The sequence below is a fragment of the Lates calcarifer genome, linkage group LG12, assembly GCF_001640805.2.
Source record: "Lates calcarifer isolate ASB-BC8 linkage group LG12, TLL_Latcal_v3, whole genome shotgun sequence".
Taxonomy (NCBI): domain Eukaryota; kingdom Metazoa; phylum Chordata; class Actinopteri; family Centropomidae; genus Lates; species Lates calcarifer.
This window is the reverse complement of record NC_066844.1, coordinates 6,660,809-6,674,124: the sequence shown is the minus strand read 5'-3', so window position 1 is coordinate 6,674,124 and position 13,316 is coordinate 6,660,809.

Here is a 13,316-nt window from a genome sequence, read left to right as displayed (position 1 = left end):
CTCTACTCAAAGAAACCACAAAAGGTCTGTGTTAATTCAGTAACATCTTTCTTACAGCTTGGTATTGCATGTTTGAAAAGGCCTGCATGTAAAACAGTTAAATAATCAGTTAAATAAATAGTCAGTTGGAGCTTCACTGAGTTGCTTTAAGATTTCAGTCATTAAAACCAGTAAAGACCCAGCTCTGCTCTGTAATGGATAATGACTTTATTATGTTATGAATCAGGTGATGTGAGCAAAGGAAGAGAAACCTATATGTGAACAGTAACAGTATCCTGTCTGTGAGTGAACAGAAATTACTACAACTGGAATACTAAAACTTTAACAACTATTACACACATGGATTTTTTCTATAGAAAATGATGCTGTTTTGAAAAGCTGTAATAATACCAAGGTAAGTTATATTTTTAATGTGTTTGTTCCTTCGCTTTAATAGTGTAGTAAACCAATGAGTATATTCTCCTATGGCTGGAGTTAGGACTTGGAAAAGCCTCAAGTTGAGTCTGGTATTGAATTTAACAAAGTAACAGCATTACAATCAGAACTAAGTAAGTAAGTAACTAATCTTATCTAACTATCAGGGGACTGCTTACATGAGCCACATACTCTACAATGTTTAGATGAGTTGATGCAATGTTCCCTTTTTTGGTTATACATACTGTGAATGAACTGCAGTGTAATAATTTGTCACTGAAACCTTTGACCTTTGTTGTTGCAGCGTGAATCATTCCCAACCCTACTGCTTCATTTTATTTGTTAGTTCCTGGTTATGTTGCAACCTTGTGCAAACATTTAAACAGTGTGGTTGTATTACAGCATATGATGCTAACTCAGACCTGACCAGAGAAGACTGGCTGGCTATCATCATTTTGTGTTTTCTATCTGTGATTGTTTATGCTACATTAACAATTAACCCCTCAGGCAGCTACAAATTTGATTAGCAAAATACTTGTATGTTTATATACTGGTTTGTCCAGGTTTAAAGCTGCATCATAGATTAGCTCACCCACAGAGTGAGACATCTGGTATTTAAGTGAATCACATGACAAAAGCAAACAATGTGACACTGACTAGGTCTAGTAGAAGGTAAAGGGTGTGCTCTTTATTACCTTTATTCATCCATAAAATGCTCTGCAGTTAATGTTCTCCCATTCAGAAATTCCCTTCTCCATGTACTCACATCTATTAAGTTATCAAAAATTTGTTATATATTTGCACTACACCATTTCAGATTTCATAAATAAGTTAATATACATTAATATTGTCTAAGTATTCGCAGTCATCCAGGTCATGGTTATCCAAGAAAAGTCGAAAGGTAACTGGACTTGGTTGTAGATAAATGTTTCACCTCTCATAACCCAGTTCTTCATTTTGAGAATTGATATGTTGTTGCATTTTTCATCCACAAGGGGGAGTCATCATCATTGTTACCAGTCAGCAAAAGACTTCCCTAGCTCAGGCTCCCTCCAGCAAATTTGTACAAAGGAAAAATAAAATCTCAACCAAAAAAAAAAAAAAAACATCATACAAATTAGTATTAGATACGCACAATCAGACACTAACAATACAGACCAAGACTGGTTTTCCAAATTAATCATTAAACTGATGAGTACTATCTTACTGTCTTTGGAAAATGTATGTTTGTGGGAGTATGACAAGCAAAGTCCACTGATTGTTTCATTTATAAAACCAAGATTTAGTGTGTATCTACAAACATCTGAAAACCAGTAGTTCAAGAAGACAATTCTTTCGTCAGTTGTCATCATTCAGGCTAGTAAAAGGTGTTTAAAATAGCGTCAGGGAACGGGGTTAATTGTTCCCCTGAAACAATGAAAATTCCTGAAGTCAAAGGCCTCTGTGCGGTTGCTTCCTCACTGGCCCGTACTGTTGTGTTTGCTTTTATTATTCCCTTCAAAGAGAGTTTAAACCACCACCTTGTTGCCTTTTTGAACTGTTTTTTTCTGCATGAAAGAGCTTGGGAATGGCGATAGAGTGGCCTCTAGCATCAAAGTTTGCTTATTAGTTCAAGAATTTCTCAGTTTTCTCCTCATTGTTGATTTGTCTCTCTCAGTGTTTGTACAGTGGGGATGACTATTGTGAGGAAGGATATTTAGTCTGATTCAGTTCCAGCAGACATCCACTCCCTGCTGTATAAGACAGACTTCACAAAAAAGGTTTGGGGATTACGGACATCCTGTATGTTGACCTCTGCATAGGACACATCATGATGCACCTGTACCACTGTTGCAAATATTTACACTTATTATTAAGTGGTGTTAAGCAATCAAAGGAGGTGCCATACCTGTAGGGAACAAGAAAATGAGATGACTAGGCGCACACTCTCTGACTGATAATTTAACAAAGAAATTACCACTAGGCCTCATCCAGCCACTGTTCTTGATATGTCAAAATGAATTAAGACTCCTCTGCGGCATCCTGGAAAGGATGGACCATCATGTGGTTCTTTAAGGAGTCATCAGTGGAAAACCTCAACACCGGTAGCCAAATTACAGCAGCTTACAGTACAGTGTCTCCACCTTCTCTGTGGAAGCTGAATGGCCATGTATGTCCAACACACTCATTACTTCAATTCCCTCACACCCGATCAAAATAATAGGATTTTTGCCATCAACATTACAACATGCTGTGTGGTGTGCAGTGATGCGTGCAGAAGAACAAGGGTCCAGTGTTTTTTGGGGGGTGTTTTCACTGGCAGTGAATGGCCCAAGCAATTGTTTGTGTACTGCGGCTGCCTGTGCCTGTGTTTTGCCTTTTGGCTCGACTTACTCTCGTCGTTTTCCTCTCAGTTGTCAGCAAATTATGATGGAAGTGAAAGTCATATCAGTTCTCACAGACACAACAACTAATACTGACAAATACAAAAACATATACATATTGTTTGTCCATAACAGAAGCAGAATCTCAAGTTGTAATAATAGTAATTCTGAACTACTGCTTCCTGCTTCTCGATCTGTTAAAGGCCAGTCATTTCTCAGGTGTTTCTCCTTGTACAGATTCATTCCTGTGACGCAAAATGGTATTTAACCTGTCATCATTCCTGTTTTTTTGGATGGGTGATTAAATGTTGATGTAAAATCCTCAAGTAATTATCTTGAAAAGAACCTGAACATAAGCTTTGCAGCTCTACATCTTTATATAATTGTGAAGGTTATGTAAGTTTTGCCATTTATTATCTATAGTAGGTGAAACTAGAATATTTTGAATAAATGTAATGTATTAAAGTAATCATTGAGGTAGTTTCTGTTTTTGGCAATGATGACATATAAAGAAATTATTTAGAGTGGCAACACTAGAAGCCACTGTCAGTCAAAAGGAATTATAATATGTCAAAGCTGCACAGACATGAATATAAGCTGAAAAGAATTTTGAGAATTTTAATATAGAAATTTGATTATTATAGACTTAATAATATTGGGTGTATTATTTGGTCATGTCAGTGTTAATATTTGGTTGCCACAGTTGATAAAGCTGCTCTGCAAGTCATGAAAAAAAAAAACAGCAATACAAAAGAGAAAACAAGAAGGCGATAAAACAAACAAGTTCTTTCAGTGTTCATTTACTCTTGTGCAGATAACATGTTTGCTACCAATTTGGCGTTAAATTCAAATGCAAAGGGTGACATTTAAGCTGGAAAGGAATGCTGTTTAAATGCTTGAAGTGTTTAGGCTGGTTGCACGTGTTCGTTTACATAGGGCAGATAAAACGCTCCTGCTAGTGTGGCTGTTCTTTCAGTCTCTCTAGGTCTGGGCTGGGCTGGTGTCACACTGTGAAATTACTAAGAAATGACAGCATGAGTGGAGGCGCTGGAAATGACGCATATTAAGTGTCAAAGCTGCACAGGCAAAAGCACCAGTCAAAAAGAAAAAGTTTTCAGAAACTTTATTATGTAATATGTCTGTTATTATTTCACACCTCATATAAAAGTGGGTGTGTCAGCTGATTGTATATGTGGTGATATTTGTCATTGTTCATAAAGTTGGCTCTGAACTTTTTTCAGCTAATACAAAAAAACAAATCAGTTCAAAAGAAAATTATGATGTTGGAAAAAACTCAGGAAACAAAAGTAGCTTAGGTTAGTCATGCATTTTAATTTGCATAAACCAAAATTTGACTGTTGCTATGCAGGCAAGCATTGTATATTTATATTATGTAAGTACTAACTTATTAATAATTATTATTAGAAGCAGAAAAAAATTCTCTCTCTTCTTGTGTGTGTTTGTGTGTGCCTGAGTGTTGGAGGTTAAATGAGGTGACTGAACAGGAAGTGTGTAGGCGGGACATGAGAGCAGCCCTGCACTGCCAGACATCATGTTGTGGTTTGACCTACAATGAAGCTTGATTGCTCTCAGTTTAAAAAAAAAAACTGATGAGATTGGTAGAAAGCAGAGATATACTTGGGTTTTTCTTCCATAGGATATTGGGTTTGTTTACAGTAAGGTTTATTATGGCAGTCTGCTGTGGTGTGCTGGTCTACTGAGTCTGTGCAGCATGCCTGCCTGCACGCACACATTTTCTATTTCCAGTCTGACGGTGTGAAAGAGTTTTGAGGGTTTAAACCACAAGGGCCTGTGATCTGAGGCAGAGGCAGAGTATGAAAAAAAAGTTTTAAAGTGTTTGGTTGTCTGGCAACCATCAGTGACTCAGACAGAGAAGAGAGTGAACATGAGACCTGGTGCACGTCCACCATGAACGACTGCGAGAAGTTGAATCAAACAGAAAAGAGAAGTCATCGGTTCATTTGTTCCTGATGATTTACTACAGTTCACTCATGATTATGACTGTTAATACAACACACTGCTTTGGAAACACAAGTTATACTGTATCATAAATCCTACTGAATCAAGTGAGCAGAATTTAACTAAACTGAACAGGTGAGTTGGATTAAACTGAGTACTTGTAAATGCAAGATGTACCCGCAGATGGGAGTACAAAGGGCAGGGCCACCCATTTAACCACCACACATCAGTCACCCTGGTGTTATGTCTATAGGGCGTAGTGCCACAAATGTTGCTCCTCCTCCGTGTGCCAGCTTGCTTTAATGGATTTGACTTGATTAAATCAACAGAAGTGAATGGACACAACGATAAAGAGAAACAAAAAGTTGGTGGCATACAGTAACTGTTTAAAAAGCAACTGAAAAGTGTACAAAGATAACCATTGTGCCATATATGCTTTATTTCGATGACAACAACCGGTCAACTCTGTTTACACTACCTGTGCCAGAAAAATGAAAGAGAGAGAGAGAAAAAAGAAAATGGCAACAGAATCAAGAGCCATAGGTAGAGACAGGAAATCATAGGAGATAAAAGAGAAAACAGTAGAGACAGACGTGCAGGCAGAAATGGGTCATAGTTGGTCTGTGGCGAGTCACAGTCACATGTCACTGAGGGAAGCTGAACCAGTGTAATCCTGAATGAGCGGGCTGCTGCACCGGTCCTCCCTCACCTGTAATGCTTTAATAATTTATCATCACCCTAAAAACAACAGCCAGCCTCAGGTTTCCCCTGAGTTTATACTTGCATGGCTCTAACCACCTTGCCTGATAAGAAAATGCAAAGCCCTTTTACCACTAAATATTTTTGTGTAGCTTGTGGCAGGGCCTAAAGATGGTGAAGTCAGTCATTTAGCTGGTTTGTCCATCAAAAACTTTGCTGCATGTTAACACTGTACTGTACTACATGATTCCCTTATTTCATCTGGCGCCAAATGTTCTTTCTAACAATGTAGTCTCCAAACTAATGGCCAGATGAATTTTGTTGGGGATATAGGATGAATCCTAAGGTTTTGCTGCATTCTTCATAGAAAAGTTAGACTGACAAATGCAGTTCAACACCTTTGCATGGTGAGGTATAGGGAAAATTGCAGTCTTTATCAGCCATTAGAAAGTATTCTGACCTTTTGTCTTGTTGATAGCCTGAAACCATGGACTGTTGAAAAACAAAAGCAAAGAAATTTGGGTGAAAGCCTATTAAAAGGTTGCTGATGGGACGTTTAGAAACCTGGAGGCTGATTTTACCATTTGCTGACATCATAGTGTAGATAATATCCTCACACCTGTGGGTGATGTGACAGTTGACTGCAGTCATAAATTACTGTAAAACATTTTAGCTTGAATGGAGGAGAGTTTCAGAGGAACACACCCACGCACACTCGCTTGCGTGTCCTCTGTTTGGCTTAATTCCCCTCTTACCTCATTTGGCTCGGGCTGCAGACCTCAGAGATGCTCCAGTGAATTTCAGCAAAAACTGTGAGCTTCGCGCTGATGCCATGTGACAATCTGTTTTTCTATTTTGCACGGTTTTGGAGGGAGCAGTGGAAGTGACATTTTTTTTAATTGGAAATAATGATGAGGAGAGATGGAGGTGGGCTCCCTGTTTGAAATTACAATGTGCTCACTGCCCACTCTTTTTAAGAAGGACAATGTGCAAATTTTAACTCATTGATAATGCTTTACTCCTGCCAATAGTACTGGTTTGGGAGAAGAATCTTGACACTGACTTAATATCACTTTTTTCAGCTGCATTATTTTGTGAAATAATTGTTTCCTATTACACATAAATAAAATAATAAACACATTACTTTCTCTCTCCCCCTCTTCTTTTACTCACATCTGTTCTTGTTTTGTGTTTTCCAGGCAATCTGCTTTTTACTTTAGTCCCTTCTAGCTGAGTAAGATTAATCTGCTCATAATCTGCAATATGCTCATTAGACTGCTCTGCTGCTGGTTTGAAAAACTTCTCTTTAACTTCTGTATTAAAAAGAATACTTCACATGCAAGTATTCTTTATCCTTCATGGGTGTGGGGGTGCTATTTGGTCAAAACCTCTGAGATCTTTCAGGTATTCCCTTTTATTGAACCAGAGAATACAAAGTGTGTGTGTAAGGTAGTGCTAACATAACCACATGCACTAAACGGACACCAGTGGATAATCTACAGAGAGGCCTTCTTTAACAAATATGCATAAATTAACTCCATTAGCGCTTCTGTAATCACTCTCTAGTTCACCAAATGGATGCACAGACACTAAAATGCACTGACCATAACTTTGGGTAAAGTAAGTTACAGACAAAGTCAAACAATGGTATGAGGGTCATGGGAAAGTTTACCACTAAACATTTACATTAACATCCAATATTTCATACTGCCCTCTTTTGTGTAGGGCTGTTTAATTACTGTGGGATTAGACACTTTTAGCTCTCCCTAGTTACCTCTCCCCTCCACGCACCTCACGGGCGTCTTAATCGGGGCAGACTTAGGAGGCCTGTTGCACCAGGGGTGCAGCCTTTGTGGGCCCAGCAGAGAAAGGAAAAGAGTGTGTCAGCGATTTAGTGGGCAGTCCATGGCCTTGTTTGGCTTCTTGCCTGTTGCTTGGTCAACTGAGTTTGTACAGGGGCACTGGGCAGAGATTCAGAGCCAGTTACAGTGAATCAAGACCTTGTCGGACCTAGGTGAGTTTGCAAAGATAGATGTGGCAAGATGGAGAGAACAAGAATGGGCTTTTAGTTCCTGTGCTGGGTTCCTGCCTCCTTCTGAATCAGCCGGTTCATTCTGGTTGGTTTTTAGATTGTGCTTGTTCTTGGGCTGACCCATGCTTGAAGCTATTTGTTCTATGGGGTTCTTGTCATGGTCTGGTTGATACTGTGCTGGCACAGAGCAGTGATGAGTCTTCAAAATGACATCTGCAGATGAGTAAAGCATGAAATATCCTCTTATCCTCTAAAATGACTAATTCTATGATTACATTTTAGATTAAATGAATATTTATCTGCACCTTTGTTCCACATACAAGTGAAATAAAACTGATTTGTGATATATTTTTAGCCAGACTCATGCTAAGCTTGCAAGACATGCAACACTGATATAATGCATGTATATAGATATGGTTAGACCACCTGAGAAATCTACTTATACCACTTGTGTAATTTAAAGTAATTTATATAGTAACATTTGCTGTATATTGTTTTTTGTATTTTTAATCAGTTTAATCTGATGTTTAATCTATCTGAGAGTACTTACCTATTTATCATTTTCATCTTTAGCATGGCCGAGAGACAGCAGAGTGAAAGAATGAATACCAGTGAAAAGTATCCCAGAGGACTGGCATATGAGCACAAAATATAAAAATGACATGAATAGAAATGTGGCCCAGTTGAAGGCCTCACAATGGTTTTTGACTTTTTGCCTGACATGATCCTTTGTCAGCTACTGTGCTTTATCTTTCAGTTTCACAACCTCTCAGGCAATGGGTGAAGTGTAATGAATGAGATTGAGAAAGCCTTAGTGACCATGTTTGACATGCCAACTCTCTTAAAGTCCCCCGCACACATACTGCGCCACTCTGTTGCCTGTTGCCTTGGCGAATGTTGGTGTTATTTATTTGTCCCCAGTTGATGCCAGAATGTTCCTTCCATCACACGTAGTGTGTCACTGAATTTCAACATCTCATAAAACCTGTTCCACAAGAAATTTGTGCTCCTGGGCAAATGAGCTATCATTCACGTGTGGGTATTTACTGTCACATGATGATAATAGTTAAAATAAAACTTGAAACAATCAATATTTATTTGTAATTATATAACTAGAATTGAAATTTCCAAATCCCAAATGTTGGGCAGTAATCTGTAACATTGCCAAGCGGTTCAGAGATCAACAAGTCTGCACCAGTTTATGAAATGTTCACCACTAATGTCTAAAACCTACATCCTGCTCATGGTCATAAGTCAAATTTATTTAGGAAACTTTTACTTTTCTACAGCAACAACATACTGTCAGAAATGCTTTTGGAATAAAAATCTTTTGGATGATAAGATAGATGACCTCTGACCATGTCACTAGTTTGTCAAATTTCTTAAGAACTGCTGATCCAAAGAAGTTGCAGTAAACGCTGGACTTCCGTGGGTGTTCAGCACCACACCCTCATCACATATAAAGTTTTTTGGTTTGCAGTCAAACAGCAATTGTAAAAAAAATAATGAGGTATGTACAAAACAAAAATACAGTGGCATACAATGATGAGGAGAGGTTAACCATCTGTCTGAGGACTTCTCATGAATGGAAAAACATTTGAAAATGCAAGAAGACCCAAGTTGCTCCAGCATAGTACTTTCTCTTCTGGAAGAATGGGAGAACTTGAAAAAGCAGTGATGTAATCTGACCTAAAAATGACTTTCTCTAGAAATTGTGAATGGAACTTGAGTTATCTGCGTTGGACAAAATCATTTCCTCAATGACCTCCTGACACTCAACTTTTTCTTCTACAGGGTAACTAAACTTGGACATCATGAAAACTGTAATGTAAAATACACGTACAGATTATGTTTGTCACCGTCCCTGTTGTGTACATATCTATACATCTACTTCATGTTTGGACAATACTCTTTGACTGTTTAATCATCTTGTGATCTACTGCACAGACAATAGTCTGTGAAAAGTTATGCAGACTGGCTTTAACACTTTCTGAGTGACATGACAGATTTCTTGCACTGAAGTAAAAAAAAAAAAAAAAATTACATTACATAAGTCTTTACAAATAAACTACTTCCTGGTCCTTTTATTGTAGAGCTGTCAGTGTAATTTCCTTCTTCTACTGTATCTAATATGGACCATTAACCTCCTATCAGGCAGTGTAGAGAGATCTCATACACAGTTACTCAAAACAAATGTATGAGGACAAAGACCGTCTCTGTGTTCGTGAAATAAGAGCTTAGCAGACTTGGAGTAAACAAATACAGAAACAATGCCCAAGTGTTCCCACGTGAATATGTTCATCAGTCCACCCTGCACTTATAACTAAGCTGAATTACAGCAACTGACAATCAGAAATATTTTGAAAAATGAGTCTTCGAATCGATTATTTCTGTCATGACAAATACCGGGAAGCTCTCTGGACACAGTGCACATAAAAATAAAAAATATATAATTATTTTAATGCACCTGCACCTGCACATGAACACACCACACATCAGCATTTGTGGCCAGTCAAACCAAAAAAAAAAAAAAAAAGGCCTGGGGAAATTCATTTGCGAGTCCTCCTGAAGTAGGTGAAACTGGAAGCTTGGTGATGTAATGGCTATTTGCAGGTTGTGCAGTGGCTACAGCTGGTTGTGGCTTGTGTTGTTTGAGGCAAAATGAAGAGGAATGTTCTGTTGTTTATTACTAATGGCCGTCACAGAAAACTGGATGCCGAGTCACTGCTGTGAAAGCTTGAACTATCATGAGAGTTTGCAGCTGGGTAGCAACAGGAGTCAACCGCCAAAGTTTGATTCTAGATCAGCTGACTTCTTCTCTACTGGCGAATCCCCTGCTTACAGTGATTCTTATGAAATAAGCTCATTCATAGTCTGGTTCCATGAGTGTGCTGTTATAAAAATCAGGACTGGGCCAGAAACTATGATAGACTTCACTGGGATTGTGTTTCCTCTGAAAATGAATGAATAATGTGTCTTTTGGATTCAGTGTCTTTTTGGGGGGGCCGTGTTCCTTGGAAGTTGCAACGCAATGAATTTGAGTCATCTACACTGGATAAAGCCAGCTGACAACCCCATAGCTCCCTGTGTTAGAAATGACAAAACACCATCACCTGACAACACAGCAGAGACTTGCCGTTTGTTTTCAGCAAAAGTAGAGAGCAGTAACTCTGCCAAAGACCAGTTTTAGTCAGCTTAGGTCATAAACCATGGCTTTGGCACAATTCATAAAAATATCTTTGCACCGGCCCCTTCTAATGGAGTCTGTTATCTGAATTGCAGATGTGCTGCTTCCTAAGACACGTTAATGAAGACAGTGGCAGTGTGAAAATTATCATGGTTCTTTATGTACAAAAAGGAATCGCTTGGTGTGCCACAAGTAAGTATTTTCACAGCAAGTGCCATGAAAATGTTAGCAGCTGAATGTGAATGTTGTGGCTGTCAAGTTAAGTTGGGTGGACATGGGCTTACATTGTTTTCCTGGGAGCCTGAATTCCACCTCAGTTATGTAACATATTAAGTGTTAATCCTGTGAGTCGAATAATACATGAAAACAAACGGGAAAAGCAGACTTGAAAATCTACAGCTCTCCCTCCTTTTCTACAGGCCTCTTCCCTCAGCAGAATAACCCTGTTGGCAATTTGTCCCTGTGTTGAATGAGTTGTCAATTAAGAAAAGTAAAATTTGTTTTAACCTGTATTAGCTTTGAAGTGGCTGGGTGTGCAGCTTCTTGGAAGAGAGCCACAGTCATAAGCAGTTGAGAGGGATTCAGATTTGCATGCCTCAGCTTTAGAAGGTCACAACAGAGGTTCAATTGTATGGCACTTCTGAGAAGAGCGGGGGATTATATCAAGGAGACCTTTTTTTGGAGAACCTCTTTCCTCCATTATTTGTGTCCTAAAAGCTGTGAAAGCACATAAACATTTTCAGCTGAGGCCAGGGGCAGAGGTCAATGGGTAAAAGGTTAATAGTCATCATCAGCGTGGCAGCCCGTCAAATCACACACACTTCAGCTTACACAACTCATTATTGACTAAATGTCTGTTGCAACACTTAAAGTTAATGTTTAAATAGAAATGAATAAAACGATGATGTTGCATATTGGTTGGAAAAAGACTGGATGATCAGGATTAAAGAAGTAGGACTTCAAACAGGAGGCAGCCTCCATCTGGATTTTAAAACACCTGTGAAACATTCCTTTGACAGAAATGTCAGTCACACAACCTTCCTAATCACAGAGTTTTTCTTTCATGTTGCCGCTGGCTGTTACTTTAGCTTTTTAGTCAGTGGCATAGCACTGTCTGTTAGTTCACCCTTTTGGTTTGGACTCTGGATATCTCAGGAACTACTGGTAATCCCTTGATGTGAACTGAGGAACTGTATAGCATGTCGTTCCTGAATGATTATGTTCCCAGGGTCCTATGTCCCCCAGGTTTGACACATAATGGGAACCTGAAAAGAAATGTTCCAAAGCTCTGTACTTGCTGAGTAAGACATGGGCTACTGTAGAAACTTAAGAAAGGGTTTTTCTTTCGCACACTATGAAGGAACTCATTAAATGTGTTAGGGCTGTTGTGTTTCTATTGAGGCAATGTGCCAACAACAACAACAACAACAAAAAGATAATAGGACCCTGGGGACATAGACCACTCCCCATCTGCAGGCTAATGACTCTCTCATCAACTGCAAATGTTACTAAGCTAGCATGCTAAGCTAATTTAGTGAACATTACAGCTCCTAATCATCAGAATGTTGACAATGTCATTGCGAGCATTACAGCATGCTAGCTTTAGTCTTTAACAGTTGTGTTAGCATCGTAGCCTGACTGTAAACTAGCCATGTAGATTAGCCCTGTTCGGTATAATCTTTAACCATAGTCTTGCAACAGAGGCTGCTGTAATGTGCAAAGTAAATTCTGCAGACAGTCCAAAAATCTAATTTATATTCTTGTTGACTGTAGATATAACCCACTGTGTTGCCGAGAGGTATGTGGCAACACAATGGACAGGTTTATCTTTTTAACGGAGACACAGATTCACCGATTCAATTGGAATGTGTGAGTGTGTGCATGCACACAGTCCAGGTTATCAGTCATTACTGATAGGCATGGCACAGCAGAGATTAGCCAAACGAATGTCCCAATTTTAGACATGCTGGCATTGTCCTGCAGCAGCTCTAGTTTCACAGCTCAGAGGAGGGTGAATGAGGTGACAGCATTACATGGAAGTACTGGCAAACTGACTGACCGACAGACATTGCTATCCTTAGCTGTGCCACTAGCATGACGTAAAAAGTTGTCTAACTTATTGTGGTTCATTCCCTTTGTCCCACAGCACATTTCTTTAGATTTGCTGTATCCATGGTTTTGTCAGCAATGCCCCAGGGAGTAATGGTTACCCCCATACAGCTCCATTCAAAGTGTGGCCTACTCTCACTATTTTAACGGGTAGGCCCTGCCTGGCATGAGATCTCGTCGGCCAATTAGATTCCAAATACTTAAAAAGATGAATGCCAGGTCAGGCTGAGGACTTGGCCTCCCAGACACATTAGTGATGAGCCAAGGGAAAACTTTCAGCAAAGTCCATAACTCTTCACCAGTGGCAGAAAACAAGGTCCACCGGAAGGTCACTGCTCCATTACAAGCCTTCTGTGTTCACTACACCCTCAATAATGGAAGCTAATAAAAGCGAATGTGACAAAATAATTAAATCATGGAAGCGACCAGATAATGTGTCATTCTGCAGTGTACTGGTTATCAAAATATTCAATCCATGTATTTTCTCTGTGTAGAAAACAAAAACATTGATTAATGGTTTAAATATGTATTT